The sequence below is a fragment of the Ixodes scapularis genome, unplaced genomic scaffold (genome assembly GCF_016920785.2).
Source record: "Ixodes scapularis isolate PalLabHiFi unplaced genomic scaffold, ASM1692078v2 PGA_scaffold1__304_contigs__length_218370807, whole genome shotgun sequence".
Classification (NCBI taxonomy): Eukaryota; Metazoa; Arthropoda; class Arachnida; order Ixodida; family Ixodidae; genus Ixodes; species Ixodes scapularis.
The window spans coordinates 13,080,800-13,090,247 of NW_024609846.1; the positions used below are offsets into that span (position 1 = coordinate 13,080,800).

A 9,448-nucleotide genomic window follows, 5' to 3' on the forward strand; every position below is an offset into this window, starting at 1 on the left:
TGGCAAGTACTGATTCATTTATCGCTAAGCTCACTTCATGCTCAACGCTCGAACCTGTCCCAACATGGCGGCTGTTCCCTTCCCAGCTCCCTCGCCATTTTGCCAACGCCAGGCACCTCCATATAGCCTTGGAAGACGCGGAAATCGAGTTTTATGAATTACCTTGATGTTATTGAAACGGACCAGTATTCAGCTAAGCGCAAACGTGCCTTACTTATAAGCTTGCTTGGCCAGGAGGGGGGGGGGAAGGGGCAGCGAATATTAGCTACCTTTAACATGACAGGACCCGCCGTGAATGAGAACGTCACAGAGTTTGACGTTTTATTAACGGCTCTTGACTGTTCTTTCGCTGCTGGTACGAACGTGGTCCTTGAGCGGAAAACGTTTCTCAGTCGTGTTCAGGCGCCAGGTGAAAGCGTACTGGATTTTCTTGAGGCGCTGCGGCACCTTAGTTCATTTTGCGACTATGGTGACTCTCTTGACGATCGAATCGCGGGGATGTTTTTGACGCGACTTAGATCATCGGAGCTACGGGATCGGTTGATCCGAGAGTCTGTGGCGGCTACCGCACCGAGCTCGAACGTGCTGTCTCCCTTGCACAACAGTTCGAGCAGACATCTCGAGACTGCGATATGTACCATCGATTAGCAGCTGGTTCGCGTTCTGACGCATCGTAGTTGTCCTCCTCCGTTGATCGTGTAGTCGCTCCGCTCTGTCAATATGTCCGCTCTCCACAGCAGTTCGTTGCTAACCCTAGTCAAGATGACGGGCTTCGGCATCCTATCGGCGTTTCCTACTCACCTTTTCACCAATCTCAGGTGCTCACCCGTACCTCAGACCGTCGTTCGGCGCGTGATGTCCCTCCTGGAGCGCACACTTTTCTGAGCGATGAAGTGCCATGTTAATTTTGTGGCCGTCGGCCCCATCCCCGAGAGATGTGCCCTGCTTCTCGGGCAACGTGTTTTTCGTGTGGCAAGTCCCGGCATTTCGCCAACGTGTGTCGGAGTTACCGGCCTCCACCCGTCGGCAGTGATCGACGTCTAATAGCCTTGCAGACTGGACGTGGCCAATCCTTCCGGCGCCGGTACCAGCGTTCCGGAGTTGGTCATTCCAGGACTCCCATTCATGGCATCATGACGTTCCCAGACGACGACGACGACCTACGACGCAGCGTGTACACGGTTGGGTCTTACGATGAGCCTCCGCAGCCAGCGAGCCGACGACGACAAAACTTCATTGCCGATGTACATGTAAACGGCATCCCAATGTCTTTGTTAATTGGCACTGGATCGGAAGCTTCTATCATCTTTGAACCCACCTTCCAAAGAATTACCAGGAATTGTCGAATTGAATTATTGAAACCATCGCGCACTTTGGTGCATTACCTTCAGGGATCCATCCCAGTCTTAGGTTGTTTTCATGCAAATGTCGTTTTCAGCGATCGCTTTGCGACGATCGTCCTCTATGTTGTGAGCAATGGACGTTCTCTGCTCGGCACAAACGCCGTCCATGATCTTAAGCTTATTTTGTCAGGAGTACAGCTGAAATGTTTTTATATTAATGTAGCTGACTCCCATTCGGCCGACCCCGGACATGTGAAACCGGCTAACGTCCCGCAGTCGCCACTTACCGAGGGTTCCTCTACTTCACCATCACGGGTTCCGAGTTCATATGGTGCTCCAAGTAGAGAGCTCACACCATCATTTTACAAGACTTCAGGTCCTCCCGGTTCCGCTAGCGACCATTTCCCGTCATCTTCAAGTGCTCTTTCATCTAATACTTAGGAACAGAATTCAAAGTCTTCTTCGGTGAGTGATTTCTCCAAAATACCACCTGGTTTCGAAGAAATTGAAGATATTTTCATTTCTGAGCTGGGACTGGTTAAAAATCACACTCATACAGTCACTGTACAGCACCATGTTCCACCAGTACAGTCAAAGCTCCGTCGTTTACCGCTCACTCTGCGCGATGCGGTCATAGCAGAGATTCTGAAACTTGAGCGCCAAGGCGACATCGAGCGCCTTAATGCCTCGGAATGGGTTTCATCTATCGTTGTAATAAAAACAGAAAGACGGAGGAATCTGAATGTGTATTGATCTGAGAGCGCCTAATGGAGCTATCGTCGTTGGCTCTCATCCACTCCCACGTATCGACGAGTTGTTAAACTTGCTTCAAGGAGCGTCACATTTTTCCAAATTGGATTCAGCATCCGCCTACCATCAGGTCCGCCTCGACCCTAATAGTCGCGACATCACCGCTTTCGTGACCCGTGAGGGGCATTTCCGTTTTAAACGGGTTTGTTTTGGATTAGCTTCCGCCCCTCCGGCTTTAAAACAAGTAATGTCCAAAATCCTCAAAAGCTGTCAAGACGTCCATTTCTATCTGGATGATATCATTGTATATGGGTCAACCTAACAGGATCACGATGATAACCTGCGAGACGTACTCAAAATATTCACTCAGGCACGAATGAAATTAAATCGAAAAGCCGTTTTAATGTTCATGAACTTTCTTTTTTTGGGTCATCGTTTGTCTGCAGAAGGCATAGCACCCCTTCCGTCGAAAATAGACGCAGTCCTGAATTTTCCAGAGCCAACAGAACCTTCACAATTGAAGGCCTTTTTTGGTCTTGTAGAGTATTATAGTAGGTTTCTTCCACATTTCGCCACAGTCGTTGAACCCCTTCGTCGTCTTCTACGCAAGGGTGTATCTTATGTCTGGTCCCCTGATGTAGCTGCCAGTTTCAAAAATATGAAGTCCTACATTCAGCAAGCACCAATACTCTCTATGTTCGACCCTATCATTCCGGTCATAGTCTCGACCGACGCCTCTATTTACGCTTTAGGGGCTGTTCTCCAACGACAAAAACGACAGCTAAAAACCGTTGCGTTCGCGTCCCGTTCTCTCACGGAGGCTGAACGAAAGTATTCTATTGGCGAAAAGGAAGCTCTGGCTATACTGTGGGCTTGTGAAAAATGGCACGTTTGTTTGTGGGGCCGGCAGTTCACCATCCGCACTGACCACCAGGCACTGGTCCCCTTGATGACAACTCAGGGAACTGGCTTCCGGCCTCATCATATCAGCCGTTGGGTTGCCAGACTTTTCAATTATAATTTTATCATTGAATTTCAGAATGGTAGCAACAATCTCGTCGCAGACACTTTGTCTCGCCTTCCAGTGTCAGATACAGAGAACGGCACCGTTTTTAAAGAAGAGGTTGTTTCTATCATCTGCACTTGCCTTAGCCAGAAGGATTTCCAAGAAGCAACTGCTAGGGATCTTGTGCTACCCCAAGTTAGACGTTTATTTCTTCATCGTGGCCAGAGCACAACAAGCTTTCTTCAAAGATGAAGTCAAAGTTTTCCGTTCGTGAGCAGCTTTTCGTGATCGATGGACTTCTTTTTCAAGGAGAGAAGATCGTAGTTCCATCAAGCCTTCGGAATCAAGAGATTGAGGTTTGTCGCGAAACGCATCAAGGAATTTCAAGGACCACAAGCCTCATAAAAGAACTTTATTGGTGGCCTCACTTCTCCATGCAAATTAAAAACTGCGTGCAGCACTGCATAGTCTGCCAAGCGACCAACAAGTCAGTTAAGTCATCTCCCGCGCCTCTGCAGCCAGTAGAGTTTCCTTTACATTTTTAGACCAAGCTTGGCATAGATATAATCGGCCCATTCCTAGAGGCACCTGCCAAGGAACGATTTTTCATCACTTGCAGTGGATTACCAGAGCAAATGGCCGGAAGTGGCGGCTGTCTCCAGTGTCACAACTGGTTCGGTCATAAGTTTCCTGAAGTCAGTTTTTTCTAGCGAGGGACTACCCCAGGAGATTACCAGCGATAATGGACCTCAATTTACTTCAAGTGAATTTTCACAGTTCCTCGAGACAAATGGAATGAAACAGACCCAAGTCTGCGTTATACCACCCACAAGCGAATGGCCGAGTGGAACGCTTTTAATAGGGTTCTAAAATCTACAATTCAATTGGCCTTGTACAACAGCGTTCTATTTACGACACGATCATTGAGTACCTTGGTGTAATAGAAGCACACGCCATGCTGCCACGGGAGTCGCAATCATCGTACACGCTTGCACCTTCAAGGAAGGAATACCAATGAGCCTTCAATACCACAGGCTGAGGTTCGACATGGGTTACCGAATAGGGTTCAGACCTATCAAGAAAAGATGAAGCACCACTCTGACTCACGTAGAGCCATGAAGATTCCATCTTTTGCACCTTGAAATTTTGTAAAGATTTTCAAATCAAAACCAAAAGGCAAAATGCGACATAAATATTTAACTCCGCAGGAGATCCGTGAAAAGGTTTGTCCGTGTACATAAAAACTCGACGATGGAACTACCTGGAAAGCTGAAAGGCTCACTCGAACAACGCTGCAGCCTTCGATGAAGTATTCTTAGGCTCTAGAAGACGATATTTTCTCCCTATTTCCCTCACCCTTTGCAGTAAATGTTCCTGGCTGCCCTCCTCTCGGAGACCCCGAGGTTCCTGGTTCAGCGGTTTCAGGTGCTCAGGTTCCTGGTGCTACTGGGTGCCGCTGCATGGCTCCAGATGTTCATGGTCGTGGTTCATCCCCGCCACGTGCTTCTTCGCCAGGCATCGACTTAGCTGTTCGTAACCTTCTTGGGCCTGCAACCCCGACTCCTGTTTCACCTCATGGTCCAAGTTCTTCACTCTTTGGACTTGGGTACTGGAGCTTTCTGCCAGACTCCAGTCCGAGCGGCAGATCAGCAGGGCCCCCCCCCCCCCCCCCCCCCCGGCCCCCTGTGGACTCCGAGGCCGGCGTAACGCCTCCAGTGCATGAGTCCCCAATTGACTCTGCGCCTAATTGTGTTTCGGGTGCTGGTCCTGAGCCGGAGGGTTCAGCTACTCCTAATACAATTGCCGTATCCACTCCGGATGCAGGTTTTGGAGCACCATCATGCTCATCACAATCACACCTGACTGCAAGCACACCTATAGGATCGGGCATCGCCACACCTGTTTCACCACCTCTACCATCGACATTTCAAGTAGAAGGAAGTCAAAGACCTCATACACGTTTACCAGAACGATTTAAAGACTATGTCATGAATATCTTGGACATGGGGCCATCATCCACATTTCATGAAATCATGGACATTTGAATCTTTGGACTATTATTTTTTTTCTTTTCTTGAAACTTTCGATACAATGTGAAGTGCATTTTTTTTTTCAAGAAGTGGTATTTTCCTTCTTTTTTTGCGTGTGAAGAGAGGGAGAGAGTATGTTATGGTCATATTTTCCTCCTTTTTTTGTCTCTGTTTTTTTTTTTTGTCAAGGGAGGGAGAGAGTATGTAGTATTTGTATATGGTCTATAATGCCGGCACTGAAAAAGAAGCCGATGCCACGCGTGAAATAAACAAGGCCGGGCAAGAGACGATGACCGGCAGCCGGTGGGTGTTATTCCTTCTTTGAGCCTCAACGGCGGGTCCCTGGCCGCCGCTCGATCAGATATACTAAGCAGCCTTTCAAAGGAATTGTCTTGAGATATCTGGAAGTTACTAGGCTATTGTGCTGGTCACGTAGAGAGGGCCTCGATATAGTGATTTGTAATATTTATTTAAAGACGCCCCAATATTTGTTAAATCAATTACCAATATCAATACGAAACTTCACGCCAAATTTCGAAAGTATGCATGGCTGGTCGTGTCGTGACGTCACTTCATGCACGGTAATGGCAGAGTCGCGGGCGTTGACTTATACCCGTGCCACACGGGCAACTCGAATGCCATTTACAACGAATGATATTGGAGCGGACGGCCAATCAGCGCGCGACACTCCGGGCGTGGCGCATTCCACGCGCGATAGATTGCGAGCTGATTTGCCGATCACACAAATGTCATTCGTTGTAAATGGCAGTCAAGTTGCCCGTGGGGCACGGGTATTATTCTTGGTTTTGATCAACGTGCTTGATGCTGCATATTAGAGTCGCTGGATGTACCCAGAGTACCGAATTCTCTCCAACCCGATAACCCGAAGTCACTAACGAAAAATTCAGTTCTTATTGGCTGGTTTAGCCAGTGGTGGAAGTTATCAATCCACCATTTTGGGGGTCAGCCCAAAACAACAGAAAAAAACGTATATAAAACGTTTCCGCGCTACTACGGCTACGACGAGTACGAACCGGTGAAAGCTCTGGACTTCGATGAGAGGACCGAACTGAAGGTGTATTCATTTTCTCTAGATTTAGTTTTTATATCAAGTAGCTCCTGATCTGGTTTTTTCGAAAAAGATTGCCGGCTCGTCAGCTCGCTCCGGTTGCGTTGATGGTGAGTTTCAAACTGTACACCTCAGACACAGAGCACAAACCTAGACTTTAATGTGTTTCGAGGTGAGAGAGAGAGAGAGAGACGAGACTGCAAGGAGCATGGGACGCAGACCTCGGAAAGAACGAAAAAACTTTAATAAGGTCTACAGGAAGGTCCATTGGTGGATTCTTCGGGAACACGTTAGCAAGACCCTTGGGAAACACCGCGCACGTCCCCCTCTGGGAAACGTTAACGCTTACCCCTTAGCTTACAGTGTTAGCGTTTCCCAAAAAGGAACGTGTGTGGCGTTTGCCAAGGGTTATGCCAACGGATTCCCCAAAAATCCACCAATGGATCTTCCTGTGATTTTTTCGTCCCTTTTTTTATACTCCGCCTCTCAGAGTGCCTCTCAGAGTACGTCGACGCCCTTGAACACGGTCACTCATTTAACACGAGGAAAGAACCATATTCATACCACTCGTAAAAGGAACCGCATTCATACAACTCGAGGAGTGAACCGCATCCATCATTTAAACTACACAAACACATCGTGACATCACAGCCCACGCACCGCTACTAGGGAAATCCAGAGCGAAGAACAGCTGCCGGCAGCAGAGCGGCAACTGAGCACGCCCGCATTCCACAGCGCCGCGGTGCAACACCTCCTAGATAACAAGGCCGTGGTACTGAATGAGGTGACGTCATCAGAGAAGGCCAACGTTTCTCAGAGATTGGACACGACGATTGCTTCAACGTTCGGCTCACATTTGACTCAAAGCCGAGCGCTGACGTAACACGTACTCGTTTTCACTCTGCGTCTAGCGTTAACCTTCTCTGATTAAGCCATCTCATTCAGCAGTTCGGCTTTGTTATCTAGGAGGTGCTGCGCGGCGCCTTCTCCTCCTCTCTGGCTCCACGCCAGCTGTACGCGTGACTTTGCCGAAAACGAAAGGGCTCGTTTTGACGAAACCCGTCGGTGTCTGTCAGTTTGTCAGCGCTGGGAAGAGAGGGCGATTTTGACACGTGCTCACGTCAGCGCTTCGGAGCAATGGGTCTTCGTCCGAGTCCTCGCCAGAGCGAAAGCTCTAATTAGGGTGATGATATTCCTCAAGGTAGAAAACGGGACATCCCGAGGGGGGGGGGGGGGGGGGGGGGGGGGGGGGGGGTAAGTAAAGATTGAGATTGGGAGAAACAGTTTAATAAAATAACTTCTCTTATTTCCAAGCCTCACCATATTGCACTAGGCCCTAGGGCCTAGGGACTAGGGAGCAGCCACACTCACAGTTTAGTTGCCTGCTCTCATTTGGTTTCAAAGCGAGTTTCGGTTTGCTTCAACTCGCTTGGTGGCGATATCGAAACTATGCACTCCTGAGAAGACGGGACATCATTCTTAATTGGGACAAAAAGACAGGACGGCAGAAGCGGACCTCATAAACGGGACTGTCCCGGCCAAAACGGGACGTTTGGTCACCCTAGTTTTAACGCTAACGCATTAAAACGAGCCAGTGTCGCCAAAGGCCAGGAACATGAATTGAAGAGCTCACACGAGAACGAACGCTACACTGCATACGCTTCACCGCACGGGGAAGGGCCATATTGCGGATCGCGATTGTTGCGCCGCGACTCGGTTCTAAAGTGAAGCTTGAGAGTTTTGGTACTCTTAGAACATTCACTCATTCTAATGCGTACAAGGATCATCGACGAAAAACTGAGTTTCCCTGTATACCCTAAATCTTGCCCTTCCTAGAATCAAGTAAATTTACCGAGACAGCAGTCAAAAGTTGAGGCAGATCTCTTTGTGTGATGTTGCGTCAGAGCTTCCGCTGTTACCAACAATAATGCAGTGTGTTTGGCAGGTGCAAACTGAACAGTTGGGATCCGTTTAAAACATAATCCCTCGTACGGCGGAGGAATAAAATTTTAGTTATTGTGCGGATGATAATCATAAAAGCAATGGCGATGTAATTTGATTGTTTTCTGAACGACGAAAGTTTACGGGACAATCGCTTTCGTGCGACCTCGTTTAGAGCATGCGCTCTAAACACCGCACTCAAATATGGCGTCCAGTGAATACTGCCTATACTCCGTTTCAAATTCCGATCGCAGCCGCCGCTATGATTTTATGCAGTCAATCAAGAAGCGTCAAAAAGTGCCTTGACGCCTTTCAGTGTTTGGTGTCCCCGGCTAAATCCCCTCGAGCACAGTGAACGTCCCATAATACTACGCCTTTTTCTTTTCTTTTTTTTTTTTTTTTTTTGCGTGATTGGTTTAACCATAGAGGCTATGGTTTAACTGGTGACCGCAAGGGCGCAAAGAAAACGACCGCCGTGACGATGCACTTTCTGCGTTGTTTAATCGGCTACGTCGTAGCGTTGTCTGTGGTCGGATTGTATGTGAAACCAAGTGTAGATAGAAAGTCCTAACGATGAATCTTACAGGTCACCTACCAAGGACCACCGCGTTGCACATATTAAACGCGAGCGCCAAAGAAACTCTCCTTCATTCCGTCAGAAGACGAGTTTGGGTTTACGCTGACACGGCACTCGCGTTCAATATGTGACAATGCGGCTCGTTAGATCACGTAGAAAATTCGGCACTATAGCTTTGCTACCTGGGTGGTATTGACTTGGTCCGACGTCGTGTTAACAGGAAAAAAGGATTAGGAGCCAGGTTTTTTTTTTATCTTTCGCTAGGCGCAGTGGTATAATTAGTACTCCGCCTTCGTACGGAAGTCAGGACAAGTTCACTAAAGTATGGTTGCTTTGTCTCACCCTCCGCTAGACAAAAAGCCAACGCTGCGGACCGCTAGGTCCAATCCCGAACCTGCTACGAACCGCGTGTTGTTCTGACGTGTACATCAGCTCTTCAAAACGCGCGCACTAGTTTGCACATCGGCGCGATATGCCACATAGTTCCTAGATGATTCCCAATTGAGCGTGGAGGCCCGAAGCTTTGACCTTTAGTCTATCGCGTACGGAGAGACAAAAAATCGATGACGCCGTCAAGATTACTAGTAGGGAAGATGTCAGTCTTGTCGCTGGGGCGCTGCCCCAGAAGCACAGCTACGAGCAGCTGGCGACGAAAATATTGAAGTAGGCGGCCTATCCCAGCCATCGTATTTAAAGGATCGTGTCCTGCCCGCGAGCCTAAGTTGGCAATGC

At 48.4% G+C, this 9,448-nt stretch overlaps 1 pseudogene; it reads left to right on the plus strand.

Moving 5' to 3' along the window:
• The first annotated feature begins 4,467 nt into the window (after window positions 1-4,467).
• On the plus strand, window positions 4,468-4,962 carry LOC121836024 (annotated as a pseudogene).
• The last annotated feature ends 4,486 nt before the right edge of the window (window positions 4,963-9,448 follow it).